At 54.4% G+C, this 17,668-nt stretch overlaps 1 protein-coding gene across 5 annotated transcripts in view; it reads left to right on the forward strand.

The window, feature by feature from the left end:
* CMKLR1 (chemerin chemokine-like receptor 1) overlaps positions 1–17,668 on the forward strand; it is a 47,516-nt gene that overhangs the window by 17,658 nt on the left and 12,190 nt on the right. The window contains exon 1 of one of the 5 annotated variants that reach the window (XM_032310053.1): positions 2,386–2,444. The exons of 2 other annotated variants lie outside the window; for them this stretch is intronic. The gene's annotated coding sequence lies outside the window, so the exon portion shown is untranslated. Of the gene's footprint in view, positions 1–2,385; positions 2,445–5,068; positions 5,373–17,668 lie in introns of those variants that run through there. 2 more of the 5 variants (XM_032310052.1, XM_032310051.1) reach the window with 2 other exon arrangements.

Here is a 17,668-nt window from a genome sequence, read left to right on the forward strand (position 1 = left end):
GTTTTGGGCACGGATCTGTCTCCCTTGTACCAGAGATAGCTTCATATACCTTCAGAATCCATTCCTGATCCCTGATCCCCACGCGGCCCTGTATGTGATTGCTTTCTCCCTCTGATAAATCTGGGAACTGAGAACCAGAAGCTGGAACAGCCAGGACAGTCAGAATAAAAACCAAGAATGCCTGACTTCCTGTGACACCTCATACCACAGATGTGGCTTGGGCTCTTTGGGGACTGACAGTCTAAGTGGCTCCGAAGCATTTTCTTGACAGATTAAAACACAACATAGCCACTGCAAAGGGAGGCCTTAAGTCTTGTTTGCTCATCGTGAAAGACAAGGGCTTGAGAGCCTCAGATGGTATTAGGAATTAGTAGGAAATGATACACACAAAGCATGTTGATTATATTTTAACACATATATAATAATGAATTATAGTAGTAAGAGACTAGAAACAAGTCAAGTGCTCAACCTGGGGAGATTGGATCAGTAAATGGTGGTTTAAAAAATTAATTAAAAAATGTGTGTGTGTGTGTGTGTGTGTGTGTGTGTGTGTGTCTATATCCCAAAATGAATACTATGCAGCCATCAAAAATGACAGGTACTTTTTCTACATACTGATGGGACATGATCTCCAAGATGTATTGTTAGGTAAGAAAGGCAATTTGCAAAGTAGCATGTGTAATATACTACCTTTCATGCAAAATGGAGAGAAATAGAATATACGTTTGTGTTTACCCACAGAAATCCTGGAAGGGGATATGAGAAGCAAATGCTGATAGTTACAGAGGGGACTGAGTAGATGGTGGCATGGTGGGAGCAAGGATTTGCATTCTAACTTTTTAATAATTTTAGATGGTTTTGAACATCACCAATCAGATGGGAGTTGTATTACCTAGTCAAAAAATTAAGTTACAAAACCAAGTGAGAATCAAAGGCCCAGTAGACTAATAAAAAGAGTTATTATGAAGTATTATCTAACCTGTAATGACTTTTGCCACCCTTATCCCTTGACTGTCACATGAACACATTTGAGGTCTTAAATCTAGCTTGACCTGACTCTGGTTTCCTCAGTGTCCCAGGAGAGGGTCCCTTCTGGCCCACTTTGAACCTAGCGAGGGTCCTATTTGGGTTTATGCTGGGCCCATGCTTCCCTCTAACGTCCACGTCATCTTGGTGGCCCCCTTGGCCATGGGTGGTCGACTCAAGAGACTTGCTTGTCTCGTTCCAAGAAAACCTTTGAACTCTTAAACTCTTGGTGAAATGTTTATAGGAAAAAATGTGTCCTTGTGGGCTCTTCCTGATGCTAATATCCAATGGACAGAGACTCTCTAGAGAAGATAATGACTGAAAACCCATGTATCATTTGAGAAAACAACCTGATAGGGCTGTTAGCCAGTCTTTTCTCTGCCAGGACCTCCCCAAACACCGCTCCCACCCCACCACCCAACAGCCCGGGTGTTAAGTGATGCTTGCCGTTTCCTGTTAAAATGAGCCAAAGACATGAATGCGGCTCCACTGCATCTTCTGATCAGTGTGTGGTCCCCCGTTGCCCAGTGGCTCCAGCTTTCCTTCCCAGACCTGAGGCCCCTCACGTTTGCATAGGGCTCACACCTTGCTCCTAGCTCTGTGGTCTTTGGGAATCTTGGAAATAACCTAAGGCTGCCCTCTATTCTCCAAGCTGCTTTGGACCACCCCCAGAAGGATGGCTGTTCGTGGGGCCCCTCCTTGGCCCACTCCGGTTTGAGTCCATAAGGCCTTCCTGAACCTTCTCAGGAGTCAGGCAGAAAGGTAGCTTTCAGCCTTTCCCCCTTCTGTCTGACTCTGAATCTGTATTTCCTTTGTCTTAGTCTTTCTTCCCTGCTCTCACCTTTTAGGTGCTTCCCTTACCCTCTCTGTCGACTCTCTGTCTCCCCATCCCACCTCTTGCTGCCCCGCCCCCCGTCCTCCCTGTTCCGCTGTATCCTCTTCCCTCTGTGAGGGACTTGGCTGCCCCGCCCTCCTCCCATCTCCTTCTGTGTCCACCTTGGTGTCTTCCCCTGCTCCCACACCCCCCTGCTCCAGCCCAGATCGCCTGGCCCACCCAACCCCTACCCTGCTGGGCTTGCTGGACTCTTCCAGAGGGGGCACCCCTCCAGATGGGCAGGGCCAGCTTCATGGGTGGGCCACCAGGGCAGCCGCATAGGGCTCAGAAGGGCCTGAGCTTGGTTTGACACCTCGGAGTTGCCGTCTTGAAACTCTTAGTACTTTTTGAATAAGCCGCCTGCTTGCTCACTTTGCATGGGGCCCCACAACGTAAGCAGCCTGCTCTGCTGAGGGGCGTGGACTTCCTGGGAGGGTCCAGGTTCTGGGCATGCTGCTGCCCCTCCCGCCCGCTAGTAACCACATCTGGACGTGTGCCAGCTTCCGAGGCGCTCCTACTATCAGCTGTCCTGCAACAACAGAAGGTAATTGCCAGATTCATTCCCATTTTACAGATGAGACAAGCGAAGGCTCAGAGAGGCCAAAGTTCCTTGCCCCAGGGCCCAGAGCGAGAGCCTGCCTCTCAAATCCAGGCTTTCAGGCTGAGGCTGCAGAGTCTCCGGCAGGCGCTCTTGTGTCTCTGAGCCAAGCCTCACTCTTTGCCTCTGTGAAATGGAGGAGGTGGGAGTAGCTGCCCCAGAGCAGAGCCAGGGGGCACCTAAACCTTGAATATTCTGGACAAGGTGCCTGGCATGTACCTTTTTACACAGTCGCCCCAGCCTCTCTGTACCTATTTTCTCGTCTGCCAAGTGGGGGTCATGGGAATGTGAGGACCCAGATCAGTGCTCAGCACAGGGTCCAGCACAGGTGGGCAGGCAGGGTCTGCACTCGGAAGCTTCTGGCCGCCCTCCCTCTGGGGCAGAGGATGGGGTGATTTGTGAGTAGGAAAACCATATTGTCCAGACTGGGGCACTGTGAGAGGAAAAGCAGCACTCTTAATAAGCATGTTGAGATAAGAGCCCCAGGCCAGGATATAGGGTCACTACGTAGGCGCCGTGAGCATCTTGGGCCTGGTAACAGGAAAGCAAGCATTGGGGAGGGAGCAGAACCACACCCCAGGCCTGCCTCCAGCTGGTAGGGACTGGGGCTGGGGTCTAGCATTTGCCACAGAATGGTGTGCCACTTGCTCTGGCTCATAACATCAAGACATCTGTTCAGGGAGAAGCAGGATCAGGGAGGGCGCCTCAAAGACCACACAGTTCAGGCCCACTCCCAGATATTCTAGAAATGTCTTCCAAGGAAACCGGCAATGCGTAAACCGGGTCTAAACACTCCTGCCCGGGCCCAGCTGAGAAAATGGGCTCTTAAGGAACTGCCCTTTGGGGTCAGGCTACCAGCACGGAGGGAGGGCGCTGTATTTAAGCCACAAGCATCTGGATTCCTGTCCTAAAACGAGCAGAACCTCGAGCCTGTGTCCACAGTCAGGGCATTGGTGAGGACAGTGATCACCACACACCTTGTCCTTTCTGCAGGCACCTCCGGAGAAAAGTCCTTCTGCCCCCTGGTCCCAGGAAGGCCTCCCATTCCCCGGAGTGGGTTTGTTTTTAGCTGGAGGCACGTGACCGCTGGGACCAGTTTTCGTTTCCGAGACTAGGAGTCTGGGAGTCCGTGGCGTGGCCCACCCAAGCTAAGCATGTAGGACATTACTTATCGTCTGCATTTTTCCCCTCAGCCCTGGCTCAGCTTTCTGTCTCCACCCACGTTCCCTTCCTCCTTACACTCTCACTTTTAATTTATGATCCCTTGTATATGTGAGTCTTTTGAGATTTTTTTTTTCCCTCCCTTCTGTACCAAGTCAAAACATAAGCAAACACACAGACAAACCTGCAAGCAAAAACATCCTGTAGCACTCTTCCTTCTGCCTGGGCAGAGAACATCCCAGCCTGTGAGAGCCAGAAGGCAAGGGGTTAAGAATGTTGCAGAGGAAGGGCTGGCCCACGTTAAAAGTGAGGAAGTGACCCTCATTTGGGGGCAGGGGTGGGAAGGAGGTGGCCAGCTTATCCCATGTGACTCTAGGGGGGCTGAACCAGGCTTGAGGCGAGTATGACAGGTTGCTCCGAGTTCAGTTTAGTCCAAAAAGGAAGAGCTTTCTAATGACTCGATGGGTTTTTCTGGAAGTTCTGCTGGGGAAGGGTTGGGAGGGGGGAAAGAAAGAGGAGTGACCTGCCCTGGAACATGGCAGAACCCAGGACGAGTTTATTTTGGATTCTTTTATTTCTGAGTATTGACCTGGGGGCCCAGGGGATTCCTGAGGGACGGCCCCAGGGGCAGGCTCCCCTCATTTCCAGGCAACGCTAGGCAGGGCTGTGGGCACCCCTGCACGATGTCGCCTGCGTACTGGTTCCTTGGGTGCAAAGACTTGTGTCTCGTCCCCGCGTGAGGTGAACTCTGCCAGACTCGATTCTTTGCACACCTTCCTCTCTGCGGCATTCCCACACCTAGCCTGGCGCCTGGCCCACCGCAGAGATTTGTCACAGTAATCGAATGAAGAAAACAGCTTCTGGTGGCAGAGCTAGAATTCCAACTTGGTATTATCTGCCTCCAGAAATAGCTCTCTGTAAACATAACAGCCAGGGGCATGTGAGTTGGGGCCAGGATCGTTACCTACGGAGGCTGCCCGATCCATCCTGGTTTGCCTGGAACGTTCTGGAAGCACTGCCTCACAGGACACCCCCAAACTGGATGGCTGATCTCCTATACACCCTGTGCTGGGGATCCCATGTAGTTTTTACAAGGACCAACCTTGCAGATGAGGCGATGGCCCTGTGGCCCGAGGTGGCATGGCAGGCGTGGGGCTGGGCCGGCCTGAGCATCTGGCTTTGCTGCTGCCTGGTGAGGCTTATGCTGTAACCAGAGCGGGGCAGACTCCTCCATCCTAAAGCCTCTCCAGCAACGGCTTTGGAGATCCTGGAATTTCCTCTGGGCTCCAATCAGCTGTTTTTTCCGTTGAGGGTGGAGGGGCAGTTTTCCCAGCAAGACCCTTCCTTAGGGCAAGGCTGGAGGGTTGCCTTGGGAAAGGTGACGGCGCAGTGACGGGGTCGAGGGGGAGGGCAGCCTGTTCCTCCTCCCCCCATGCCTGGGAACAGGGTGGGATCTCAGGCTCCCCTGTCCCAGTTGCTGGCAGCAGCGCCTGCCCTTTTGTCAGCCGCCTGGGCTGGAGCCAGGGAATTCTAAGGGGCCAGAACCTGCCTAGATGCCCCGGGGCCCCTGTGCCCAGGGCCAGCAGCCTGGGCAGGGTGCAACTGCGCAGCTCACGGCTCCAGGATCTCTCGGGGCTCCACCCGGCTGAACGGGCCTCTGCAGCCCCTGCCTGTCCAGGAGCCTGGTGAGTGGCGACTATTTTCCAGAGTTGGGTGAATCTAGTCACCAAGGGCTCTTGGAGGTGGGTTTGGGGAATGTGTGAGATGCGGTGGCCCTGCCAGCCCTGGGCCCGGGTGGGGGTCAGGAGGCATAAGAACACAGGGCTCTGTGCCCAGGGATCTCTAGCAGGCAAGTCACAGAATATCAGGTACAGTCACAGCGACCGCAGGTAGGGAGGGCCCCCGTGTCAAGGCAGACCCAAGTTTAAATCCCATCTCTGCCCCTTCCTGGCTCTGGGATCTTAGGTGAGTTGGTCTTGCTTCTTTGTGTCTCAGTTTTCCACATCTGCAAGATGGGACTGCAAAAGCCCATGTGGGTGCATTGTTCTGAGAAGAGGTACTGGGTGCACAGTGGGCACCCAAGACGTGGGAGTTAATGTCTCATGCCAGCCTTTTGGTTTCTGCTACTCTCAGCTCAGAGCTGTGCTCCAAGACCCCAAGACGGGAGAGGGCTTCTGAGTCCGTGCATAGAAGCTTGCTAGAGAGATGTGAGGGAAGTCTGACAGACAAGAAAGGCTCATCACGGCCTTACAGTAGAAGGGCCGTCTTCCCCTCCGGATGCTTGGACATGCTGTGACAGGACAGACGGATATTTCAACCAGCCTCATGGATTGCTGCTGGGATCTGTTAGAACAGACCCAAGTTCCAGGCGTGGCTGGTGATCCTGATCCTGTGCCTTCCAGAGTCCCAGTTTCAGCACCTGTTAGGTGGGGATGGTAAACCCCCCATCTCTGGGGGCCTTGTCTGGAGGCTGGAAGATAAGGAAGGCCAGACCGAGCCAGACGCCTGGCTGTCCCAGCAGGAGCATTTGCTTTCTTCTCGCTACCACTGCTGGCTGCTCTGCCTGGGTTCCTAACAGAGTGCCCAGTGGGACTGGGGGGAGCAGAGGGAACGAGACAGGGCCTCTCCAGGCAGAGGAATCTGCCCGGGTAAGGGCCCTAGAGGTCTCAAACACTGTGCTAGGAGGCACTGGGTTCCTGGTGCACAAGGGAGCAGGTGGGATTAGAAGGACTTGGACTCTGCGGTCCTTCACTCCTCAGCCCGGGTAGCCCTCCTTGACCCAGGGCCCTGCAGCCCTGTGCTGGGTCAGTGACCCGAGGTTGCTGACATTACCCAGGCTGGCCAAGGGGAACAGATACCAGTGCTCACATTCAGGGGGCCTCTCTTCCTCTCTTTGTGGCTTTTCTGCATCTGGGCTCCTGCCCTGTGCTGCTTTTCCCCGCCTCAGCCTCTCCTCCCTGGAGCTTTGTAAGCACACAGCGCTCCCCACAACCGAACTCCACCCTCTCCCGGGGTCCCACCTCCCTGCTGCAGCTCCACTGTCCCCTCAGCCCCCTCTAGGATGCAAACCCTCAGCTAGAACCACTCCCTCCTTCTTCCCTGCTCCTGCCATGTCCCCTACAGATGTCTGCCACAACCCTGTAAGTCCCCATTCTAATCCCACTTCTGCAGTTTCCTGGCTGGGCAGCCTCGGGCAAGCTCCTTAACCTCAGTGAGTTTCTCCTCCTTCATCTGTAAATGGGGCTAATAATAAAATAATAGTTCTAACCTCCCAAGACTGACATAGAGACTGAGCTAGTAACATGAAAATGCCACACACATAAGAAGCTTTCAAATTTATTTAACACATTTTTTTTTATGGAGTGCACACCGTGTGTCACTTATGACTTAAGGGGCTGGGGTGCAGCCGTGGCCAGAACAGGCCACAGAGGCCACAGCCTCTGCCCTTAGTAAATGTCAGCTCTGACTCGGGCATCTATTTGCATGACTGCTTTTCCCAGCTCCCCGCAGCTGTGTGGACAGGGATGGGGGAGTGTGGGGTGGGGTGGGGGTGGGGAGGGATGTTGTCTAATTCATCTGTGTGTCAGATTCCCAGCTCAAGGCCTGGTCTTGCTTGCTTGTGAAGGGAAGCCCTTCACAAGCCCTCTGGACTTCCCTTGACATTCCTGATTTCCCTGGAGAGTTGATTGCACCTGAAGGGGAGCCCCTTCCTTCATCAGTGGGACATTGTAGGGTCAGGCAAGCAAGTCTGTGAGGCTCTAGGTCTCTCTCTGTCTCAAGCTGCTGCCATTTTGGATGATTCCGGCACTGTAGCAGTGAGGTCCCTCCTCAACGTTGAGATATCAGAGCTGGAACAGCGCGTGTGAGGCAGGGTTCTCTTGGTGGCAGGGGACAGGGCCCCAACTCAAACTGGCTAAAGCAGGAAGGGAAATACATCGGTTGGGGGGAATTCATCTGTCCAGCAAGTGTTTCAGGCATGTTTGGTCTCTCTCCATCTTGGAGGTCTGCTTCCTTCCATATTGGTCTTGTTTTCTGGTGGAATTTGCCCAAGGGGTGACAAGAGTCTCATGGAAGGCTCTCACTGGCCCACTTCAGGCCCTTGTGCCCAGTTCCTGAAACAGTCATTGGTGGCCAGGGGATGGGGTATTCTCATTGGCCAGGCTTGGAGCAGGGGGCGGGGTTATCTCCTTCCAAGCCCCTCAGCCTGAGGAGGCAGAGGGAGGGCTGGCTTTCCACAAAGAAGAGATGGTCGGGTCACTCCCCAGAGGGACCCAGGAATGGGCACCACCTGGGGGCAAGTAGAAGTCCAGAAGCTGTCTCTGGATTCCAGGGGCTCCTCATCAAAATCTTAGGGTTTGCTAAGCTAAGGTTTGCTGAAGGTTACCAGGAAAGGGTACTTCTAGAGAGAAAGGCAGCATTTCTTCTGTTAGGGGAGTGATTTATATTTGATTCCTTTCTGGGACCATACACCAGGAAGGAGGAAGGGAGCAGACGTTGCTGGCCCCCTACCCTGTGCCACACACTGCTAAGCTCTGCGTGCTTCACGACACCAGAAACAAGCACGGGTTGTGGAAGGAAACTCCAGAGTGGTGAGCAGGGAGGAATAGAGTGGATGCCCACATCTCAATCCTGGTTCTGCCCCTTCCTAACTGCGTGGCCCCAGGCAGATTGCTTGACCTCTCTGTGCCTCAGCTTCTTCATCTTGAAATGGGAGCAGTAATACCCTCTGTGCCGTTACTGTCTAGATTGCACGAGCTTGTGTGTTGAAGTATTTAGAACGACATCTGGTGCATTGCAAACTTCCAGTGAATGTTGGTCATTGTTTTAGTCTGTCTTGGTGGCTATAACGAAAATATAAACTAGGTGGCTTATAAACCACAGAAATTGATTTCTCACTGTTCTGGAGGCTGGGAAGTCCAAGGTCAGGGTGCCGCCAGATGTGGTGGCTGGTGAGGCCCTGCCGCCTGCTTCATCGATGGCTGTCTCCTCGCTGACCATGGAACTGGGACTCTCTCTGTGGGGTCTCTTATGGAAACACTCATCCCATTCATGGGGCTCCACCCTCAAGACCCCATCACTTCCCAAAGGCCCCACTTTCTCATACCCTCACATTAGGAATGAGGCTCCAACATGTGAATTTGGCAGGAGGACGGAGTTCACGCCACTCGTTATCGTTACTACTTTTATGGCAATTAATTGGGGGGAAGGGAATAGAAAGTGCAACTCTTATGGTGGAATTCAAGGCATAGCAGCGGGGGTTTATCAGATGTCAGTTTGGTGTGGGGGAGGATGCCTTTCTGGAATCCAAAAACCAGACCCAGAATGCTGCTCCTTTGGCTGCATCCATACCCATCTCCTGGGGGTCTCCACACTTACCTGCCTCACACCCCTGTCTTAGACGTGCGTATTTATTTTGTGAGTTGCTGGTTCCGGCTGCCCCTTGGCATTACTCATCCCCACCCCCCATGCTGAAAGGCCCCAGGTCAGTGGGACTGAGAGATGAGGAATCAGCATTATCATGGCGACCAGATTGCATCCATGGCTTCAGTGGCTCTGGGAGCAGATGAGTCTCAGTCCCCAGGACTGGCCAGTGTGGGCCCCTCTCTGTGACCTGGCCTCTCCCGTGAAGCCTCATCTGGGTATCTCTGGTCCCCACTTGTCTGCCCATCTAAGACCTTTCTTAGAGCATTGGCTGTTGCCATGGAAACAACTCTTGAGGCAAAACTGCCCACATGGGCTGAGGAAAAGGAAATAGGGAGATTACCAGATTCCCCCACTCTCTGAGGGGACCCCAATTCCTAGAGCCTCCAAAGACTGCTACTTCTGACTGGACTTGGAACTAGCAGAAGGATCCTTACCCAGCTCACAGGGCCCCTTGCTTGTCTCCTGCCTCCAGCCTCCCCTCCTCCAGCACAGCCCCCATATCAGTTGTATGAGTTAGAACTGGGGTCATTTGAGAAAAATGGACACCCCTCTGCTCAAAAACCATCCATGGCTCCCTATTGCCCCCAGGGAAAAGTTGCTGCTTTGCAGGGTCTTCTTTGCATAGCCCTCCCTCCTGCCATCCCACTCCACACGCACTCCCACCACGCTTGATCAAGCCTCTGTGCCTTTGCACACAGTTCTGTCTGCACAGATGCCCCCCTCCTTCTATGGCTCCACTTAGCAAAGGCTTTGCACCCTCCAAGGCTCAGGCCAAATGTCACCTCCACCAAGAAGCTTCCTCTGATTTCCCCAACCAACTTGCCTTTGATTGGTACAGAGCCAGGGTCAAAAACTTGGCTGCTAATGGCCAGGAAGGGGACACAATGAGTAATGTTGGGACTATGTTGTCACTTCTGCAAAGAGATATGCACCCTCCCATTACAGCTAGAAGTGAGAATGACTTGACCCATCTTTCTCACCAGATCTCTCTGATCTCTATACCAGCAGGACCCAGGGCAAACTCTGTGGTGAACTGCCACTGGCTCATAGCCACAGAATCAAGAAGGTATTAGGGAGGGGTGGAGATGGCAGAGAACCCCATCCTGTTTGTGATGCAGCCCAATATGGCCAGTTCACTGGAAGTCTGGACTTTAGATGCTCTGAGGAGCATCAACCATGCCCCTGTGCCCACCTCCCCTACATGAGGGCAGAGACTGGGCCATCTCACACCCACAGCTTCTAGCAAGGAGTGTGGCACTTAGAAGGTGTTTACTAGCAGCCTTTTGAATCAATGTTTGAATGCACAGATCTGTGCCATTTCCTGAACCTGTCAAACCTGCTCCTGCCACAGGGCCTTTGCACTTACTATTTGTACTGCCTTTAATCAGATAGTCACATGTCTCCCTCTTCTTATATTCAAGTTTCTGCTCAAAGGTCACCTTCTTAGAGAGGTCTTCTTTGAGCACTCAACCTAAAAATAATACCCTCTCCCCCATCTCTATGCTCCATACCTCTTTTTTTCTCTTTATAAGATTTTATTTATTTATTTGACAGAGAGAGAGACAGCGGGAGAGGGAACACATGCAGGGGAGGCAAGAGAGGGAGAAGCAGGCTCTCTGCTGAGCAGGGAGCCCGATGTGGGACTCGGTCCCAGAACCCTGGGATTGTGACCTGAGCCAAAGGCAGGCACTTAACGACTGAGCCTCCCAGGCTCTCCAACCCATTCCCCGTTATAGTTTTTCTGTAGCACATCCCACCACCTGCCACTGTAATCATTTTATTTTTCCATCATTTATATAGTGTTTCCGGTGAGCCAGGCCTGCTTCTAAAACACTGACAATGTAAACTCATTTAATCCTTAGAACAACCCTGTGAGGGTGGAGCTGCATCCCTGCTAGTTTTCAGATGAGGGAGCTGAAGCACAGAGAGGTATGGTGACATGCCCGAGGACACACAGCTGGTGATTGGCAGAGCAGGGATTCAAACCCAGGCTCTCTGGCTCCAGGGGTGATGGCCTTCTTCATTGTGCCTTTGTTTATCTGTTTGTTCCCATCCCCCCAGCCCCCCTGGAGAATGCCAGCCCCCTCAGTTCCCAGATCCAGGCTTGGAGCCTAATAGATGTTTAATAAATATTTCTTGGAAGGTTAGAGCAAAGGAAACAGGAGAATCTGAGAACTGGAGGGAAGAATCTCCGGCCTTCAGAGCTCTCTGTTAGCCCAATGTCAAGGCCATCTTGCCGGAACTTTCTCAGCCTCCCGGAGGGTTTGAGTCAGCCTGTCTGGGAGAGGCCCCAACCCAGCCTCTCTCACCCTCCCTCACCCTCCAATAGGGCCTCTGTTTTCTGACCTCTCCCAGGCCAAGGTGCCAAACCACACTTCTGGAACCCCAGGCCCATGCTGAGCACACTTCCTCCTGTGACAGGGCCACGGAGGAGAACGTTCCAGGCCGGAGGCAGGAAGTCTCAGAAACAAGGTGACCTGGAGTGAACAGGGCTGTTGGGCAGCCAGGGAGGGGCTCGGCAGGGCTGTTCTCCACCAGATGTGCTGGAAGCCTCAGCGTGGCTCAGGGGACAAGCAAACAGGACACAAGGAAAAGGCTGGAAAGGGGCCCAGGCTCCAGCGCTGCAGCCTGTCAGTGACCCAAGCATAGCCAGCACTCCCCGACGTTTGACCCTGTTTGGAGGGCTTCCAGAGAAGGCGCGTGCCCTCCCAACTTCTCCTTGGACCCTCAAATAGCAGGTCTGCCAAGGTAGCAGTGGGAATGCAGTTCCCAGGCTTTACCTTGCCCGTGGTGTTTGTAAGTCCTTGTGGTTGTGATAAGCACTCTGCCCGCGGCTTCGCCAGCCTCGTTTCACTGAATGCTCACAGCTCCTGGAGGCAGATGCCAGGGATGAGGCTCAGAGAGGTGAAGCAACTCGTACCAGATCACACAGCCTGCAAGGGCCAGAGCTGGGATCCAATCCTAGCTCTAAGTGGGTTGGAACCAGGTTCCAGGAAAGACCACAAGAGAAGCCAGATTCTACCCATTGCTCACTTGTCTGGGTAACCTGGGGAAAGATCATGAAACTTGTTTGAATTTCAGTTTTCCCATCTGTCAAATGGGAATAAGGGGAACTCAGCATCACGTGAGACCCTGCAAGGGCTGACTGTGTTGCTAGGTGCATCCCGTCGGGCCTTCTCCTTGATCTTCACAGCCTGCAGGGTGATCTCCATGCCCCAGAAGCAGAAATGGGGGGTTAGAGATGTGGGGAACGGGTCCAAGACCTCACAGCCTGGGGCTGGCTCTGGGTGACGCTGTGCAGCTCTGTGTGGACCGATGCAGGACAATAGCTTGGGTTCAGCAGAGAGATTTCACCAAGTGCAAAACCTCCTCGTGGAGGATGTGGGGACGCAGGATGGGGGAGGAGACTGAGCTGAGGGTGGCGATGGCAGTGGCCAGGGCAGCTGTCTGATCCCGCAGGAGGAGGCTCAGAGGAACCGCTGCCTGCGGCCTGGCTCCCATCCCTCCTCTGCCCCCAGGCACATTCCAGGCTGGTCTTCAAGTTCCGTTGGTTTCTAGAAGTGCGGCTCTTTGCTTCAGTTCAGAATCTGCTGGCTGGATTCAGCCAAGCTTTCTCTTCACCCGGGGACAGGGATGCTGCTGGTTCTCCCAGATAAGCACCGTCTGAATTTTCTCCACAAATGTTTGCTGAGCACCTGCTGGGTTGTGGGGGGCACTGTGTCCACCCATGTTATTGCTTCATGACCCGCTCATGAGAACTCTAGGAGGGAGGTTGTACCATCAGCCCCTTTTACAGACGGGAACACTGAACCTTGGAAAAGAGATCATTTGTACCTAGTTGCTTAACTAGGAAGGGCCTTTGAACTTGGTGGGTAGCTTGGAAGAGGGGATGAGCCTGAGACCACCTTGTCACAGTCAAGAAGGACCCCAGACTTCCTCAGAGGTTGGGGAAGGGGAGGCTTCTAATCAACCTTCAACCCCTGGGCCAGAAATCTTAGAACTGCAAGGAGTCCCAAGAGATGATTTTACTCAGACTCCCTGATTTTCTGAAAGGAAGGTTTTACCTTTTTTTTTTTTTTTTTTTTTTTAAGATTTATTTATTTATTTGAGAGAGAGAGAAAAAACGTGGTAGGGAGGGGCAGAGGGACAGGGAGAGAGAGAGAGAGTCTTAAGCAGACTTCATGCTGAGCCAAGCCAGACACAGGGTTCGATCCCACAACCCTGAGATCAGGGCCTGAACCGAAGCGAGAAGTCAGACGCTTAACCGATTGTCCCACCCAGGCACCCCTGAAAGGAAGGTTTTAATATTACCATTTTATAAGCAACCCAACCACGTGTGGCCCCTCAGAGAGGGAAAGTGATTTGCTCGGGGTCACACTGCATGGAGCTGAGCCACACTGTCTTTTTACCAGCACAAGACAGACCCGTGCCCCATTCGACTACAGCATTTTTTTTTAACCCTGGAAGGGAGACTTTGACACCATCTACTCCAACCTCCTTGTTGCACAGATGGGGAAACCAAGGCCCCCAGAGTGTCAGGGGTTTATTTAAGGACATGTGCCAAGCAAAACCAGTAGAAGTATAAAGACCTTTGCCTCTCAGTAGTCCTGTGATCCCGGGTAAGACTCAAGCTCGCTAGGCCTCTGCTTCAACTCTAAAAGGGTCAAAATAATGCCCACCATCCCACAGGGTTTGTGAGGGGTCGTACGTAAGGTGCTTCTCAGCATCCTGGCACCCGTAGTAAGTGGTCAGTAAAATATCATTATTTTGATGATGATTATTAATACTGTTTAAACTTGATACTCTGAGCTCCAGGGCTCCTTACAGGGGTGGTCTGTCTGGTCTCATACCCGGCCTGGGGCTCTGGTGTGAGTTTCAGGAGCTACAAAGAAGGAGGGAGGGACCAGAGCCTGGAGGAAGCAGGAACCCCGGGGCTCAGCTTGCTTGTTCCTGTCTCCCACGTAGGTTGGGGCCCTGCTGATGGAGAAGGTTCCTTTGGCCGCCAGTTCCCAGGGGTCTCAGGAGGCAGGGGAGAAGCCACACCTGGGGGCAGTATCAGATTCACTCTGGCCTTCAGAGCTGAAGGGGCTGTGCTGGCTTGGACTTGGGGCAGGGGCTGTGATGATGACTTCTGGGGAGCACCCAAGAGTCCCTGGGAGTGAAGGTTCCAAGCCCACGCTGTGAGCAGGACCCTGAGCACATGGGGTGGGCCGGCGCCTGGCCTGGGGAGACGGCGACCACCGTTGGCAGCCCTCTCAGACCACATCCTGAGCCGCTCATGCCTACGCCCCCAGGGCCTGCCGCCTTCCGGATAAACTGTGTACACAGCTTGGGGATTGCTTGTGTGAGCGGACTCAAGGCTGATTTCAGGGGATTAGGCGGGTCGGGTGCTGGGCCTCCTAGTCTCAGGGGACGTAAGCAGGGGGGAATTTGTTTACAGGCCACCTCAGGGGCTGGCGCAGTGTTTATGGGAAGAGGCACAGGCTATCTGTCTGGGGGTTTTGGGCACAAGCTGAGTGCTTGGGAGGACACGCAGCGTTTGTGCATCAGACTCACTAATGGGGCCAGAGCTGCCACCGAGCCTGGAAGGAGAGGTGTCCCCCCCAAACACTCTTGCTAGCAGCCTTATGCAGCCAAGTCCGGAGGCTGGCTCTCCCCTACGAGGTGGGGCCAGGTTTGCAAGGAAGTGTCTGTGCTCTCCCTGGGCCCCGGAACCTGATGCCAAGTCAGGCTCTCATCTGGGGCCGGGGTCCAGCCCAGGCCCAGTCCCAGGATAGGAAGCGGTCTGGGGGACTTTGGGAAGGAGTTGGTGCTGCTCTCAAGGAGGGCTTTGAAGCAGAGGGTTGCAGCCTCTCCGGCTGCCAGTTGAAAAACGAAATCACAGTGGAAACAAGAGGCTGGTTAGGCAGTGGCCACACTTCACCGTCAGCCAGGCCAGTGTCTGCTGGGCAGAAGTCATGGGAAGATCTGGGAGCTGTGTGGGAACAAAATGGGTCGGATCTGACAGACGTGGGAGGTGGGCAGGGAGAGTCTGGTTCAGGTCGTAGAAGGAAACAAATGACCAGCTCAGAGTGGGAGGGAGCCTGACCACCCCCTCTCTTCCTACCCTCTTCCCCCCAGCTGGGTCTCTCGTGGATCAAACTCAACTAGAAGTCTGAGGGCAAAGAGCCTTGTGATGTCAAGGGGAACCCTAGGACACAGAGCAAGGGGGACTAGATGGGGATAGACAGAGCATACTGGGGAGGAAGGAGTGGCATTCCAGTGGGCAGGGGTACCAGACAGCGGAGTGGGTATTTTGGGGGTCTCCTGCTTCTGGGCACTCATCACCATTGGGGGTTTCCTGGGGTCTCTGGTCTCTGTGCAAGGGGGTTGTCCGGGTCCCGGGCTGTAAGCTCAGTGCTTTGGCCCTCCTACAGGGTCCTCAGCTCAAACATGGGCCCACCCAAGCCAAAAGAAAATGGGACAGACTGTTAGGCAGCCAGCACTTTCTAGTTCACTGCAGTGACTCAGCGTGAGCTCCTAAGTGTGGGCGTGGGACCGGGGAGGAAATTCTCTCCGACACAGAGCTAATTCTGTCCCGGGGCTGGCGGCCAGCCTGCGGCAGGAGTATCTGTGGTGCAGTGTGGTTTTGAGGCTCCTGAGTCCCTCCGAGCTGGGGATCCAGGCATTATAACCCCTAAGGAGTCTCCCTGAGAGCAATCTATTGGGGACCAGGGGCCCTTCTCTCTGCCCTGAAGGGTGAGGAACTGGTAGGTGGAGGCAGCCAGGAGACCCTGCAGCAGACTGACATCAGAACCTACAGAAGCTGTCTGGCTGGGTGGGGGTTAGGGGGTGAGGGGGTAGGGGTGGGAGGGGGGAGGTGAGGATGCTGGTGGGGAGGGACTTCTGTGAAGGAGGAGCTGCATGTGGAAGGCCTCCTGACACTTCAGCTGCGGGCCGAGGCTGTGATCTTGAGCAAGTAGAAATAGCAAAGATTTGGGGGTCAGAGCATCCTTGGTTCAAGTCCTAGGCGGAGGCTTAAAGGCCACGGCCACCTCCCCTCTTTGAGTGAGCCTCTATTTGTAGGTCTCTGCAGGGAGGCTCCAGAGGGGTGAGGCATGAGGGCATATGGCGGGCCAGACAGAGTTCTAGGCTCTGGGGGACACACTATGCACAGGACAGACTGAGCCCCTCTTCTCTGTGGCTTAGGGAGGGTCATTTGCTCAGTCAGGACCCCAGTTTCTCCAGCCCCCAAACGGAGTGCCCTCTGAGGGAGAGGTGTCCCCTTCCCGAGGTTGGAGGGAACTAGAAGAGAGGCATCGGGGTGGCCCTCTGCCCGCCAGGGTGGGCCGTGGGGGAGGGGGCAGAGGAGGAGGACAGCCAGTCTAGACACCAAGGCAAGCGCTTCTAGTTTCCCTGATGGGCTCCCACACCCACGGGCCCTGATAAGGCCCCTACCCTGGGCCCGTGGCCAGGAGTTCAGTGGCAGGCATGCTCTGGCTGGAGAGGCAGTGGGTTGGGAGAGTAAAGGGCCTCTGGCGGCAGGGGCCGACAGAGGTGAGTGAGGGCAGGTGAGGGGCCGCTGAGCCTCTCAGAGGGGAGGATGGGGCGGGGCGGGTGGAGGGGGGAGCCGGGAGACAGAAGACAGGGAGACTATAGAGAGGACAGAGTGTGACCCAGAGATGCACACACACGGATAAGGAGAAAGAGGTAGGCTGAAGGAGAAGCAAGTAGGGAGAGACCTGACAGACAGACACAGACAGACAGTCCTTTGCGGACTTGGGGCGCCCGTTTAGCAGGGGCATGAGCAAAGACACAGAGGGGAAGCAGAAGGCACACAGCTGCTGCCCAGATGCCTCTCAGCCCTGCTGTCCCCTGAGCCCTTGGGGACACAGGCCAGCAGGCAGCAGCTGGAGAAGGGGGGCCCTTGGACTCAGACTAACCCAATTCAAATCCCTGCACTGCCGCTCACCAGATGTGTGCCTTCAGGCAAGCGCGACCACCCCCACCCCCTCTGGCCTCAGCTGTCCCCTTGAGAAGACAGACTTGGTGACAGCCACCCTTGCAGTGTGAGGAGGAGGTCTGGGTGGGGAAAGGCCCAGGTGGTACAGCCCAACCTCCAGGCCGGGGCCGGGGGTGGGGATCGGGGGATGGAGGACACAGGCTCCATGCATGCTTGCAGAATGGATGCACGAATGCGCCCCCATCTCCAAATGACTTCCTGCTGTGGGGTGCCTGGGTGGCTCAGTGGGTTAAGCCTCTGCTTTTGGCTCGGGTCATGGTCTCAGGGTTCTGGGATCAAGCCCCACATTGGGCTCTCTGCTTAGCGGGGAGCCTGTTTCCCTCTCTCTCTGCCTGCCTACCTGTGATCTCTCTCTTTCTCTGTGTCAAATAAATAAATAAAATCTAAAAAAAAAAAAAAAAGTCTTTTCCTGCCGCACCTGGGATGATGACACATTCCTGTTTGGGCCATTCCCTAGAGGTAGGGGGACCCCGGCAGAAAAATTGTAGGGAACCTGGAACCCTGTCTTGCCCCATCTGTAAAATGCACACTGTGAACCCTGACAGACTGCCCTTGTGGGGGCTCTTGGGAAGTTCCACTAGAG

The sequence above is a fragment of the Mustela erminea genome, chromosome 13 (genome assembly GCF_009829155.1).
Source record: "Mustela erminea isolate mMusErm1 chromosome 13, mMusErm1.Pri, whole genome shotgun sequence".
In the NCBI taxonomy this organism is placed as follows: domain Eukaryota; kingdom Metazoa; phylum Chordata; class Mammalia; order Carnivora; family Mustelidae; genus Mustela; species Mustela erminea.